This window comes from Nothobranchius furzeri, chromosome 3 (assembly GCF_043380555.1).
Source record: "Nothobranchius furzeri strain GRZ-AD chromosome 3, NfurGRZ-RIMD1, whole genome shotgun sequence".
Lineage (NCBI taxonomy): Eukaryota > Metazoa > Chordata > Actinopteri > Cyprinodontiformes > Nothobranchiidae > Nothobranchius > Nothobranchius furzeri.
The window spans coordinates 54,395,979-54,411,916 of record NC_091743.1 but is presented as its reverse complement, the minus strand read 5'-3'; positions in this window follow the sequence as shown (position 1 = coordinate 54,411,916).

Genomic DNA, 15,938 nt, shown 5'->3' with positions numbered 1-15,938 from the left:
CCTACTCGAAATTTAATCTCTCCTGAATCTTACTTTGCTGTATCTTTTGTCCTTCAGAATAAAAATATAATTTACAAAGCCAATTTGTGTGGCAGGAGCAATCCTGTTCAAGAGATGAACTTTTAAAGTGTCTCAACCTTTACAGGAGCTTTAGAGGTTCCTTTACAGACTCTAATGGGAACGTTTTATGTCTTCACTCACCAGCTTTAATCCACACTTCAAGCTGGAAGTTACCACAAACCACCACCCATTCTACTGGACCTGTCGTTGTGGGACGTTGCCTGAAAGGCTGCTGGGGTGTTTGAGTGAACACCAGCGGTGCGTGAGCAGAGACCTCTCATTCGATGAGCTGGATCGAGCGTCAGCTGAGGTTAACTGTCCTGTCTGTTTGGAGTTTGCGTGCCGCAGAGAAGCTGATCACGATGCTGCAAATCTCCGAGACCACAGGGCTGCCATCCAAGGGTGAACCATTAGTACTCATTGTGAAAAGAGAGTTTTTAAGTGCCCAGTAAATCAAAGGCAGGCTTATATTTCCTAAGGAGGGAAGACTTGGAAGTAAATAGGTGGTTTTGCTCTCCAGTCCAAAGTAAATAAGATAGAAAACTGCTTCCATCCACTTTGGAGCTCAGTCGTCTGGGTTCTATTTGCACCAAGAGCTATTAGCCATCTTGCACCATCACATGAATTACCGTATGCAGAGATGAAAGGTGTTGCATGCATAAAAAAAAGAAAACCTTGAAGTCTTGTTTAGTTGAATTAACAGAAACGGGGGTTATCAATGCATGTGGTTATCTGGTGAAATGCCAAACCTTTAACAACTTAATAACGTGCACAAAAAGGGCAAAAGTAAGGCAGAACATGTTGGGATTGCAAAAAAAGTGCAATCTGTTCACTTGATTGCTGGAGGACTGGAAACAATTTCAGAAACCAAGCAGCAAGTTAAGTGTTTTATATCGCTTTGGTTCATTTCTGGGATTAATAACGTATTACTGAATTGAATTGAATTGAATTGAATTTAACGCCGCTCTTGGAAATCAGATGAGGTGTCACAAGCAGACAGGGTAATTATGCATTGATCCCATCAAAACTGTGTAATGAAACAATTAATACATAGTTCTGCCTCTTACCTCCTGCATTCGGTGGAAAGTTGCCAAGCTTTTACAATCCCCTCACGTGCATTACTCAGCTCTGCGGTCCTGACATCATCGGTTTCACTCGCATGGACTCTCAGGGTCGCTCTCTTCACTCAAGAGTGTGCACTTGATAAGACCTACAACCACTTGAGAAGCTTTTGGGTAGTTTTCAGCATCTGTCAGGCGTCAAGTGCAGCCCTTTGGCTTCAAACCCCAAAAGTCTTCTCTGCTGCTCTCTTCCCCAAAAAATTGCTCTAATGTCAACTCACGGGAGATTAACTGCAGACCAATAACACGCAATTAGATTTATTTTCTCCTCCTAAGCCTATTAGACCTCAGCCAAGCAGTCAGTGGTCTCGCTTTAGCAGAATTTAATTGTGTTTTTTATGCCCAATGAGCTGTGAGCTGCAGGGGGTGGTGGTGGAGCGAGTGAACAGACCCTTGAGTCACACCTTGAAGCGTTCACAAGTGGATGAGTTGATCCCGGCTCTGAGGCAGAGTCCTGCTGCCTGCCAGGGAGAGCAAAACTCCTCAAATTGAAAAGTGAAACTGACACTAATCATGTCACTTTGTGGGTCTTTCATGGTCGCAGTAATCCCGTTACAGAAAGATTAAGATGTGTCTTCCACTCTGAGCCCCGGCGCTGCTGCAGGCCTTTTTATGCAGGTTTTGTCCATTTTCTTGGTTGAGTGGCTCACCCATGGCACGATGCAGGAAAATAAAGGTGTAAAAAAAGGAATATTGGGCTATTTGTTGAACAAATATGGTACATAATACTAAGCTGTATTATTGAATTTTAACACTGAGCATTTGTTTGTAATTTTTTTTCATTGTTTAATGCTCATTTCAAATCGGAAATTAAAAGTTTTAAAGAAAACCTTCAAAGAGCACGTCATCCACTTTTCCCAATGCCGAAAGCAATTACAACTTATGCTGAGATTTAGGCCCTGTCCACACGTAGCCGGGGATCTGCCAAAACGTAGATATTTTTCTACGTTTTGGCCTGTCATCCACATGAAAACGGATCTTTTTAAAAACTCCGGCCAAAGTGAAGATCTGCGTTTTCTCCGTTTTGGGTGTCTGCGTGTGGACAGACAAAACCGGAGTTTTAAGGTCCGCAACGTCACTTTCCGCGACAAAAAAATGCTGACATCACGTGTGCGACCTGTGTTTACACTAGCCGACAGCATGGATACCCTCAGAGCTGCGCTCGCTTTATCAATTGTCCAAGCGCTTTTTGCTTGTTTGTTTTTGCAAGCGGAATTACTGCTCCTTGCGGAAGACCGCAGGTGAAGGACGAGGTTAAGAACGGGGGAAGTGGCGCCGCCTACAGGTCTGGCATGTCCTTAACAACGTATTTATCCGGGTACATGTGGACAGAGTTTATTTTTAAAACAAGGTGGTGTGGATGCAAGTTTTTGGAGAGTCGGATATTCGTTTTTTAAAAAACCCGGCTACGTGTGGACTAGGCCTTATATCAGTGTATACATTACCAACAAGTTAATAAGCAGAAATTTAAGACACAAGTAAAGAGACAAGACTTTAATCACACAACTCCTCTGAATTGATTTACAAAAATCATTTGAATTATTCGAAAATTATCAAAAAGGTAAGAGGAAAATCCCTCTTATTTACATACTTTATGTACTTTCGTACATATATTTGTTTCCTTTCTACATAGACTTGTCTGTATTCCTGTGTGCATGGTAATGATTTAGAAATATCCTAATGCCTTTTATCATGTTTTCATTTGTTTTTATAAGCCTTGTTTTCACTTTTCTTTCCTTTGATGTGCTCAAATGTAATTGTTATTTTATGCTGCAATACCTCTGAGACGTCTCGACCAGGCAGTTTACAGATGAGAACATGTTCTCAAACATTTTACCTGATGAAATAAATATTTTAACCCTTTGATGCATGAATTATGAAATCTTCAACCATGATTTTTTAAACAATTTTTTCCATTCATCTTTAGGTGTGAATGAAACAAATTTCAACAAATATTTTTTATAACATATAATAATTTACAAATAATTTATTACATGTCCACCTCAGTGGACAGTGTGCATTCTGAACATGAAATATGTTGGCTTGGCTTACTGAAGTCCAAATGGAGGGGCTCACGTGAAATAAAGTCTTCATCAGCTGTGCTTAATAGCAAAAATAAATGAATAACAATTTTGAGTACCTGTCCACTGTAGTGACCATTATGCATCAAAGGGTTAAGAGATGTATTGATCCTGTAATATAGCTTCTATTTATTCATTCTTAATCTGGACACAAAAAATTTACAAATGTTAAAAATAGAAATAATTTGTGTTTTTAAAAGCATAAGGAATCAGTCTTTACTCAGCACTTTCTTCCCTTTACTATTAACATCACGTTTATTCTCCACTGGTGGTGGAACTTAGCATGGCAAGCCAGTCTAAATAAATGTATTATTTAGTCTGGGAATGCTCCAATGAAGGCTCTCAGTTGTGGGGCGGGTTCTACCGTTATCTTTCAAACAATCTCCACATGCTACTGGACAATAAACAACGTGAGGTACTAACAGCAACGGATGTTGGTAAACTAGGCAATCCGCTATTGAACAAAATTAAAATTTGTCTTTTTTTCTAAATAAATGACCTAAATACATCTATCTGCTCCTGATTCTAATAAAGCCCAAGTCCAAATAGTCAAAAACTGATGTAAAAGCCATTTCAAAAAGGCTGTCACCATCTTGTTCCACTCATTTGCATCATCCCGCCCACCTAACCAGTAGAGCGCCTTGATTGGCCCCCAAAGCCGAAAGAACACTGTGATTGGCCCACCACTTTGGATCAATCACAGCACTCTATCGGTTTGAAACCCCAATAGCCAACTGTGATTAGCCCGCCAGAATGCTGCTAGAGGGCAGCAGAGGTTCCAACTGAGCGTTCCTAGACCAAACTTTGCAAAGCAAGAATTGGATCTAGTTCACTAGACTATGTAAAACTGGTATTGGTTTGGGATTCTTCAAACTACCTGGATTAGTTTAGACAGTCACAGTTTGTTGGATAAGTAGTTAAGTCATTAAATTAGTATATGAAATATCTGTCTCAGATTGGACTTTACAGTCTGCCGCAGGTCTGCTGCTGCTCACCTAATTATGCTTTGAACATTTAATACCCACATTGTAACCAATCTGTAGCGGCTGTGCCAGCGTACACTGAACAAAAATATAAATGCAACACTTTTGTTTTTGCTCCCATTTTTCATGAGCTGAACTAAAGCATCTGAAAATGTGTCTACATACATGAAAGACCCATGACTCTCAAATATTGTTCTGAAATCTGTCTACATGTGTGTTAGTGAGCACTTTTCCACCCCATCTCACAGGTGTGGCATATCAAGGGGCTGATTAGACAGTATGAATAATGTACAGGTGTACCTTACACTGCCCACAATAAAAGGCCACCCTGAAATGTGTAGTTTGATCAAACAGCACAATGTTGTGTTTGTGGAAAAAGTTTCAGATGTTTGAGTTCAGTTCATGAAAAATGGGAGCAAAACAAAAGTGTTGCGTTTATATTTTTGTTCAATCTACTGGAGTACATGTTTAGAATTAAGACTTTTTACAGACTTATGCTGAAATACATCAACAACAACAACAACAACAATAATAATAATAATACATATGCACATTTGCATAGAGCTTTCCTAAGTCAGAGTCTTTAAAAAGCTTTACAATACAATAATAGACACACATGCTAGTTTATAAGTAACATTGTAGCCACACAATAAATGCCATTTATTTCCTTTTTTAGTTGCAGTAAATGTTTAAATAATCAGCTGTTTCTGCCTTAATCCACTTATTATTGAATATCAGATTTTGGACCTGGCTCGACTTGATTTTCTATGTAAAACTATAAATTATAACTTAAATTATTATAAACTGACTTAAATGATAATGCATTTTTATTCATATCCAGCGCTAATCTTCAATAATAATGATAATAATAACAATAATAATAATAATAATAATAATAATAATAATTATTATTATTATTATTATTATTATCATTATTATTATTATTATTATTAATGGAAGAGCTGCACAGTTGCACAGTGGTTAGAGCTGTTGTCTTGCAGTAAGAAGGTCCTGGGTTCGCTTCCCAGCCTGGGATCTTTCTGCATGGAGTTTGCATGTTCTCCCTGTGCATGCGTGGGTTCTCTCCGGGTACTCCGTCTTCCTCCCACAGTCCAAAAACATGACTGTTAGGTTGATTGGTCTGTCTAAATTTTCCTTAGGTGTGAGTGTGTGCATGGTTGTTTGTCCCGTGTGTCTCTGTGTTGTCCTGCAATAGACTGGCTCTCTGTCCAGGGTGTACCCCGCCTGATTGCCCATTGGCCACTGGAGATAGGCACCACCCCCCCCCCCCACCACCCCCCCCCCCCCCCCGGACAGGTGGGTTCAGAAAATGGATGGATGGATTATTAATTGCAATGATGTTCTAATATTTAATGGAAATGGAAAATGAATGCGTGTTTAGTGCGTATCTAACATAGATCAGCAATTATAAAATGTTCCTGTGTATCTCTTAAATTATGATTCTGTTTGGTGTTTTTGAACCTCATAATTATTTCCAGCTCAGATCTTCTTTAAACTTCGGTCTTCAATTGATCTTATAAACTTATTTCATTCCTAAACAAGTCATGAAAGCAAAACTTATGAGTGATAATTAATATTTTCAGAAATTTTTATTCTAAATATTCTTTAATTATTATTATCAGGACACCTGTTCAAAATTGGAATTCATGCCTATCCTGGGGCTGCTCTGTTCTTTTGTTGAGCCATGAAAGCAAGCCTGTGGCTTGAAGAAGAGTGGAGCTGCAGTTGATAAAGTGTCTGATCTTCTTACATTTTTCTTTTGACCAAGTTCACAAAATGAGAAGCTAAATTAGGTTCAAAGAAAACCTCTCTGTAGCGCATTTCTCTTCTGTTCTTACACAATGAAGTCATGAAATATTCATCTTTACTCTTCAGGTGATAAAGTGCATCTGCCAGCAAATTTGAAACAATTCATAATAGGAATATTCAATTATACAGACACATATGTGAAAAGAGCACCTCAGTGGAGACGATCACTGAGAATGAGTATGTCGTCTGAAGCTGGGGAACTCAGAAGAAAGAACAGCAAAATGCACCACTGAGCCACCCAGTCAGGAAGCATGCTTACTGTGTGTTTTATTGTTTTGTCCAGAGGTAAACATGTCTTTGTGATCCTGTGTACAGTTCATGACACCAGTCTGGTTAGAAACAACTAACTGGTACAATTAAAAGTAGATCGCTCCAACCATGAGTCCAGAGAGTATTCAGAGATGCATCAAGTGTCACGCAGTCCAATCAGACGAAAAACAAACATCTCCAACAGCAAACCCTCATCACTCTGTCATCCCCCAGACTCACGCTGCGGTCTTCTTGATGACTGAGCAAACAAATTTCTACGTCTTTTACTGTTTGGTGTTTGAGGTTCAGGGTGGTGGGGGGCCGCTTGGTAATCGTATCTGTGCCCTGTGATTGTATGTCTCTGCATTGAGGAGGAGGGTGTGTGTGTGTGTGTGTGTGTGTGTGTGTGTGTGTGTGTGTGTGTGTGTGTGTGTGTGTGTGTGTGGTGTGGGGTGGAGGGGTGGGGTGGGGTGGGGGGCAAAAACATAATTGGCATGGCCCCAGTGACACTGTCCGTCAGATTGTGTTGTGTCTCTCTGTGTGCATTCGTGGGGCCCCTGCAATGTTTCATTAAACAAGGAGCTGAGGCCTCTGAGGAGATGTTTGTGCAGCCTCGGTGGCTCCAGCACACAGAGGGGTGAGGAGCGAGGAGTGAGGAGCAAGTCTCATCACAGACTCACACCATTAGCTCCGCAACTATGGCATGTTACCGTGTAAGTCACATTAACTGAAGTTTTAAGGGAATTTTCCCATTTGTTATGTTTTCATTATTTTATTTTAAGTTCCAGTTTAAGGAAAATGTTTGTTCAAAAATAAAAAGAATTGAACAGATCAAACACCAGTGAATATCCTTTGTGAAACATTTACTCACCTGTTAATGGTGTGCAGGCCAATTCAACTAAAGAGCTCATTTCCTCCAGCAAACAGGCAATGACCCAAAATCTAGCAGCACTTCATGCACGAACCCATAAAACGGTGTGAAATCAAGAGGATGCTGATAGAAGAGCAGAATGAGAGTTAGAACCTTGATTAAAAAATGTAAAATCAGAGGGAACTGATTCAAAAACACACTGAGAAGTAAATATGGATCAATGTCTGATCACAGCAAATTCTAAAGGAACATATTTTAGTTCCAAGTTTCCTGATAATATATTTAGTTATCTAATTATCTGAAATGAGTAGTTTAATTATCACTGACTGACACACATTCAAAGGGATGCTAAGCAACCAACTCAAGTCACCAGAACAAAACGCAGCATTTTAAAATACTTTTAACAGTTTTTAAGTGTCTTAATGGTCTTGGGCCTTCTTATCTTTCAGAACGGCTTTTACCGTATAAACCTACGCGGTCTCTGCACTCCTCTGGCAGCCGTCTCCTTGTCATCCCTAAAGTTAGGCCTCATATTCACAGCGAGGCGTCCTTCCAGTACTAAGGTCCCCGCCTCTCGAACGAGCTGCCAGGGGACCTCAAGGCCGCAGAGAACGTTCATGTTTTTAGAAACAGATTCAAGACCCATCTTTTTAGCTTAGCTTTTAACTGATTACTATCACTTTTTTAATTAATTATTTAATTAATTAATTAGGTAATTCATTTATCTATTTTTATGTATTTATTGTATGTATTCTTTTTTAATAGATGCTATTTTAATCTATTTAATCAGTTTTTTTAAAATAAACACACACACACACACACACACACACACACACATATATATATATGTATGTATATAAACTCTGTTATTTTTTTTAACCATAGATCTATGATCAACATTATTTTAATATCTGTATAACTTTTTATATTACAATTTTCATTTTAGCTCTCATTATTTTATATTTTAACCTTAATTTAACCTTTTTCCAGTGTTTTCTCTGTGGGAACCCTCTGCCCCGGGGGTGGTGGTCAGCTGTGGTGGCCTGGGTGCTTTCCAGGTATGCCTGGGTGCAGTGTTGGGAGTAACGCGGTACAAAAGTAATTAATTACTGTAATGCATTGCTTTTTGCTGTAATGTGGTAATGTAAGGCATTACAGGGAAAGAAAATGGTAATATTTACTCGGTACAATTGTCAGTAACGCGGTAATTACAATGCATTTTTAAACCCAGAATCAAGATGTGGGTTTCCTAAAAATTCAAATTGCGGGAAGCCTGAAAAAAGATCCAGTATATATATTACATAATATATATATTACATATATATATATATTACATCATTTTTGTGGGCATTCTTTGAGCAGAGAGGCCCCAACGGTAATGGCTCAAATACTCCAGCTGCATCCTGCATGCGGCCGCTGTTATATTCACAAAATCGCTCCACCAAAACAAAGTAATTTGTTTGCATTCGTTTATATCAGCCCATATGCTCTGGTACTTTGTGTACTTTTCAGCTGATTTCATAATCTGTGCCACGGTGATTTCAACTCATTGCTGCTGGAGCGCAGCGCATATTAAGCAGTATTTATTTATTTTCCTCTCAGTGCTGCACACAGACAGCTGGTGTGATCAGCTCTGAAAAGCGTTGATCACAATTTGCAGATCACGTTTATTTTTTACGGAGGTCGGCTGCGGATTCCTCTTCTGGGCGGCATTCTAGGAATCGAAACTAGGAATCGAAAAAAAAATTTGAACGATTCCGGGAAAAACTGACAGTTGGTCCTGATTCCAATCGATGCTCGATGCCCAACCTTACTTATTTATGACTTTTCTAAAGACGACATATTAGTCTAAACTCAACTTTTGCATCCTTTTCTTCTGACATGTTAGTCTCTACTGCCTCTATAAATACTTCAAAAGTGGAAAATAAAATGTCCATCCATTTTCTGTCAGGGTTTGGTTTTAGGAATTATGTACATAAAACAAGCAGTTTCAAAAAGTCCTTTTTTGTGATGTCACAAGCATAACCACATCTCACCTGAAGGAGAGAGCTGTTGCTAATAATCTCCCAGAGTTTGGAGCTACTCAGCCTATAGAGCTCCGGGAGTTGACGTCACTTCTCCCGGCATGCAACAGTTCATATCGAAACGGCGCCATATTGGCATGCAGAAGCCAGCAGCTGGACTATTTGTTATTGTCAGAAAACTCAATCAAACGGGAAATATGGTAGATTCCTGTTGTGCCCCAGGATGCAGAACAGACGCGGATGACATAAGGAATGAGTCATCTACAGGATTCCCCAAGATCCGGAGCGCTGCAAACATTGTATCATTGTAATAAAACGCGCTAGTGACCGGGCGAAAATGAAACTGCGGGATCCCGAGAGTAAAGGTTTTCGCTTATGCAGCGACCGCTTCATATCAGGTACTTAAAACAACGTTACCTCAACTGTGTATGGTATTTATTTTAAATGCTTTTATTATGATTCTTAGTGGGCTTCCTAAACTTATTTTGGTGAGGCTTTTTCTGTCTTATTACTCATAGCAACAAGTAAACGTCACGTAAAACGTTGCCTCGTGAGTTCTGCGTGCTGCCGTTTACGTGTTTTATGATGACAGCAGTTAACCGGCTAAGCTGTATTTAATTTTTAAGCAATGGTTGATCAATTGTCAGATCACACATAAAAAGCACTTTGGATTTCTATTATCTGTCTCACCGAGACTACTTACATGTAAATCTGTTATTTGTCCGTCCATCCATCCATTTTCATCCGCGTATCCGGAGTCGGGTTGCGGGGGCAGTAGCGTGACTTCCCTCTCCCCAGCCGCCGGAGCCAGCTCCTCCGGGTAAATCCCAAGGGGTTCCCCGGTCAGGTCCGGTGTTGTGCCAGTAAGAAGTCCGCTCCGACAGCTTCTGGCGTCGGAGCGGGCAGTAGAGTCGAGAGTCCCAGACCTCTCCCCAGCTCCTCCGGCCGGGGGAATCCCAAGGGGTTCCCCGGTCAGGTCCGGTGTTGTGCCAATAAGAAGTCCGCTCCGACAGCTTCTGGTGTTTTAAAAAAGTATCCCAGGGGCACGGTAAGGGTCGGAGATGTTTAGTCTATTTAATTTCTGACTATATGAAACGATTTCTTCAGTTTTAAAGTGTGAAGTAAACTCCACCGAAGTAAAATCCAAGCGGATCCCGTTCATGTTCATGGTTACATCCGTGTTTGTTTACCTTTTCTGCATGCCAAAATGGCGTCCACTAACTGAGAGTCACGTGGGGTCCGGAGCTCTATAGCAGCCCGAGCAGGGAAAGGGTGGGTGGGGCCAGAGCTCTGAAATGTCTCATTCTGGAAGGTACTGAAAATGTCAAGAATAAAACTGCTGAAAACGCTTTATGTGAAACATATTTAGTGCAAAGAACTTCATGAACATGTTTAGTGTAAACCTGGGATTCCCAAAGTGTGGTGAGCTGCTGCTAGGGGGTGCACGAGGTGAAAAGTGTAATGGCTGCGGAGCTCAGAGAAGTCTGTCAAAAGTCACCATTAGCGTTGCCAGAAACTCATTTGTGGGTGGGCTTAAGAAAATGTAAGTGGGCCCAATAAACGTAATTGAAAACAAGTATATTTTGCTTGTGTGTGTGTGTGTGTGTGTGTGTGTGTGTGTGTGTGTGTGTGTGTGTGTGTGTGTGTGTGTGTGTGTGTGTGTGTGTGTGTGTCCTCCGCACATGCCCTAGCTCAGGGGTCGGCAATCTGCGGCTCTGGAGCCGCATGCGGCTCTTCCATCCATCTGATGCGGCTCTCTGTGCTTGTAAAATAATGAATGGATGTTTAAATAAAATGCTTTATATTTTACTGCATAAAGTTTACATCTGTATGCCAATTCTAAATGTAAAGATTGTCTGCGTAAACCTGAACACGTCCAACTCGGTCTTACTGTGAGACCGGGTTGACACGTCACGCTTGTGCGTAATCATAGGCGCTTCTGAGCTGAAGAGGATGTGAGATTCTGGGATTCTCCTCAGACGCCACATTGGAGACAGGAACAAGCACAATTCAGCCAAAGTTTCATCATCAGGAAACATTTTCTAAGTGACAAGTCTCTCTGAGAGACCGGGTTTGGAAAACGCTCGCTTCAGTCGGAGGAATCTTCCCGCATGCGCTCTGGTTCTGCGATGCGCTCCAAGCCCCTCTCCACATCTTCAGCTCGCTGTGCACCCTATGTACACGCTGACAGTGAGCTGCGCTGAGCAGTGTCCAGCTCAGATGTTCAGAAGGGAATCTTTTCTTGAGAGATTTAGCTACATCTGCGATTTGCAAAACGAATGAAGTGTCAGTTCGTCTGCATGCGTCGGGGTAATTCTTTCTCTTCTTTCTCCGTCAAAATAAACAGCCAAATACGGGAACTGTCCGGTCAACACAAGCCCTTCTTTTAACTGTTCTGTTTTCTTGTGAAAATTGTTACAAATTTAACTTGAGAGCCAGGCGCACTGCACTGTTATCTCAGTCACTGTAAATGAGGGAAAAACAAATTGATCGGATCCTTTTCTGACCTTCCCCACCTACAAAGTTTAATTACAACAATCAAACGTGACAGAGCCTGGATTTGTATTCTGAACAGTCTAAACATGTTTTAAAAAGAAACGTATGACAAAAGTGGCACCTGCTCAGTAAAACCACCAACAGGGTGAAAAATATCAAAATATTGTAGGCAGAGACGGGCTACAACTTCTGGATCCATTTTATATAAATCGTTTTATTGATTATCGTCTTATGAAAGATAGCTTTGACGTACACGAGCGACCGGTACCGGCTGCTGTCACCTGTTGTGAACAGCGTTCTGCTGTCTGAGGGTAGGCCCCGCCCACAACGCCGCGGCTGCTGCTGTGTTTTCTTTACTGTGGGAAATGGGTAATAATGGCTCTTTGATGGGAACAGGTTGCCGACCCCTGGTTTAGCGTGACGTCTGATATATATATATATATATATATATATATCTCCATGCCCTGAAGTGGGGCTGGGGGGTGCGTCAACATGGTCGGGACATAGAAGGGGGTGCGCAGCTAAATAAGTTTGGGAACCAGTGGTGTAAACCATAGAACCACTTTAAAAAATCATACATGTCTCTTTTAGCGACTCTTACAAAGCTTGTATTAGGTGGCACAATCATAGCTCTCCAAGCAAATCAGACTTGGTGTTTCATAAATCTGTTTTAAAGGATAAAGTGTAATTGTTCACAGAAACAGTGAGCAGTTGGAGACAAAGCTAATTACACAACTTTTATACGCTTTGGCACAAAAAACAAGAACCAAAATCCAGTTGAGCATAAAAGGGCCAAAACTCCTTCACGGGCCTCAACTTCAACAGAGATAACCATCTGAGATATTGAATAAGGAGATGGAAGAATAACAAGAAGCATAAAACCCCAAGGAATTCGTGCTGCCTTATAAGGTCTTTAATGACGGAGGGAGGGAGGCCAGAGGGGTCAGAGGGGCACCGAGTGGTGGACAGTACCAGCTCGTCTGGGAAACATCAGTCTGTGAATGTGGAGCTAACAAGTTTAATAAATAAGATCACATCCAAGAGAAATTTCACTCAGAGCATGTTGTGGTCTGGGTTTAATAAGTCCAGATGGAGGGCCAACTTTTCCATTTTCAAAAAGGGTCGATATCCTCTTGTAAATTACCCATAATTCCAGCATTCAAATGGCTCTTCGTATTTTCCACCGAGCCGTCCGGCGCTGCAGCTAACAGACTATTCATCTCTAGATAGCACACTTGTAGCACTCACTCTGCTCATCTGTCCATCAGGTGAAATTTAATAATCATATTTGTGTAACTCCCCCTTCTTATTCCCACACATTCAACAGAAGCTGAATACGCTCCACTTCAGTTGGCTCCACATGTCTACTTGTGTCTGCTAGCAATTAGCAGGAAGGTTTGTGCGACCCCCATTGTTTGGACTGCCGGCCTCTCGCACAGATAATGAACTATAATCGCTGAGTGACACCGTAATTGCCAAGGTGTATGGTGACACGAGAGCCGACGCAATTACCCTGCTTTTGACATCAATGCTCTCATTAAATGATGTCATTGAAACATGACGCTTTGCGTACACACCCAGCAGCCCGGGTGCTAACTTGTGCAAATTCATGCAACAAACATGCTCTGCAAAGGTTCACAGGTACTGATGGTGAAATGCACTGACTGGGATCTGCTTAATGATTCAATTTTTTTTTCAAAGTTTGTCATAAAAACACACAACTAGTAATTAGTGGCACATCAATTAGTTTTTTATGATAAAAAGGAGTTACATACTCTGCTATAGAAAATCAGCATGCATCACTTATATTTTATGTCAGAAATAACATGTTCATCTTCTGGTTTTATACATCTACAACAAAGGCATGGCTTCCATCTACTTCGTGAACCCTAACCTGTACAAAGCGACTTTAATATTCATTTCTGTTTTCACTTAAGGTTGTGCTTAGAAGTGCCATTACAAGGTGCTAGTGCAAAGCATGCAAGTGTTTTTTTTATTAAGTGTTGGAAGCTACAGTTAATTTAGTCACGCTGTAAAAAGGTGTCAAGCAAATCACTTGTTTCACTTTTATTGTCACACCTCAAAATCACTTATTTACACTGTACTCTGCAGAATGAGAAGCACCCAGCAGCTCTCTGCAGCACGCATACATAAAAAAACACAAATCTGCTTTTTCTGATATTTAGCATTAAAAATATTTTATTTGATACAGTTTCATTCACACACACACACACACACACACACACACACACACACACACACACACACACACACACACACAACAGTGACAAAGAAGCACACAAGCCAAACAAGCACAAGGCCAGTACCATAAATAAACAAGAATTTGTAAGGCTGACTTTTGCAATTAGGCCTGCAAGGGAAAATTTATCCATAAGAAAATGTTTAATGAGCTTCAGCTAGCAAAGAAACCAGGGGAGGAGAAAACGCCAGCACCCTGGTGATGGCTCATCACTCAAGAATAAACGTCCAAAATATCCTTCAGCGTGTGAATTATAGCCTACTTTTCCTGTGATGGCTGTGCAGAGACACCCGAATCCTCATAAAACCCTGAAGCAATTAAAACTGGTTATTTTTCACCCTCCTTTCTAAATTCTGTAGCAATTAATCTGCCCAATTTGATTATGAACGGCACAAATTAAACAATAAAGAGCTGTCTAATGAGGGATTAATTATGGTTAGTAGGAGGGAAGTGGGAGCGGAGCAGCAGCCATGTGTCAGTGTCTCCTGCAGACAGGGCAGGGCCATAAGGAAGACAAAGAGGCTCCTCGTCCATGTGGTCCAGCACTGATAGGGTCCCCTCATCACAGATCAGTAGATGCTCAGCCCGAGGAGCCCATAAAAGGCCCGGCTGTAATTGAAAGTGCCAAAATCAATAGCGCTGACAGGCTTAATTAAATTAAATATGTGTCCCATAGGAGTGGAGAGGGAAGGGAGAGGGTACAGAGGAGGCTGGAGGAGGAGGGCTGCTGCCTGAGTGAGCTCACTGTCTGAGGACATCTTTAGTCTGAGTGCATGATAGATCTAATGAGAACAGAAGTTAGGAAAAACTTTAACAAGATGAAGCTTTGCTTCAGAGTGCAAAACTAGCGTCATCTCACGTCTGAACCTTAGAAATAAAATAAATCAGGAATTAATTATTGCAACTGTGCAATTTCCACATTTGTGTGTACATGATTTTACATTAGCACAAGCTGGTGTTAATTTGAAATGATCAGACAGGGCTATTCAGTTGTAAGCATTTTATTTTAATCCAAACAAAACAGCAAACAAAGAACTTAACAGAGTTGTACTGACTGTGTCGGCCAGCCCACCTTTAAAACTTTTCACTTTGAGTTTCAAGCCCCATTTGATCCCTGGTTCTGCTACAGTTACAGTTATGCCACATAACTTTCAGAGCCCTTTCTTTGATTTTTGCCCTTTATAAGCAGAAGGTCTTCCACTGCAGGCTCATGGTCCTGCAGGAAGACGCAGAGAGACACTGGACAATACAGGTACGAGAAGGAGAAGAAAATCCTCTTCAATTCAGGCCCTGGCCACATTTAAAAGATTAGGCAGCCCAAGTCACAGGAAGGTCACTTGCAGTGTGTTCCTGTGTGTGGAGAAGGACAGGATCGGGTCAGACAGGATGGTGATGGGAGAGGAGGGGGAGGTGGGGAGAGAGAGAGAGAGAGAGAGAGAGAGAGAGAGAGAGAGAGAGAGAGAGAGAGAGAGAGAGAGAGAGAGAGAGGCTCGAACCTTCTGGATAAATTTAAGGCACATACTTGTGAGATTAGGATGGAGCCAGGTTTGTTAGTGAGAGACGGGGAGAGAGAGAAAGAGCGAGCGAGAGAGAGAGAGACAGAGAGAGAGAGAGAGAGAGAGAGAGAGAGAGAGAGAGAGAGAGAGAGAGAGACAGAGAGAGAGAGAGAGAGACAGAGAGAGAGAGAGAGAGAGAGAGAGAGAGAGAGAGAGAGAGAGAGAGAGAGAGAGAGAGAGAGAGAGACATGTCCTGATTCTGGTCTCATTCGTGCTTTAATTTTGAAACATGCTTATTGGCCGAATTCAGTACATTAGAAAACATTTTTTTAAATATGAAAATAAGTTGAAATAAATTATACAGAAGCATTTTTGTCTGAGCAAAAATATACACATGTCTAAACATGAGGGTGACATTTCAAAATAAAATCTTGCTCTGTAGGTTTTTGTGAAGGAAAAATCTGAAC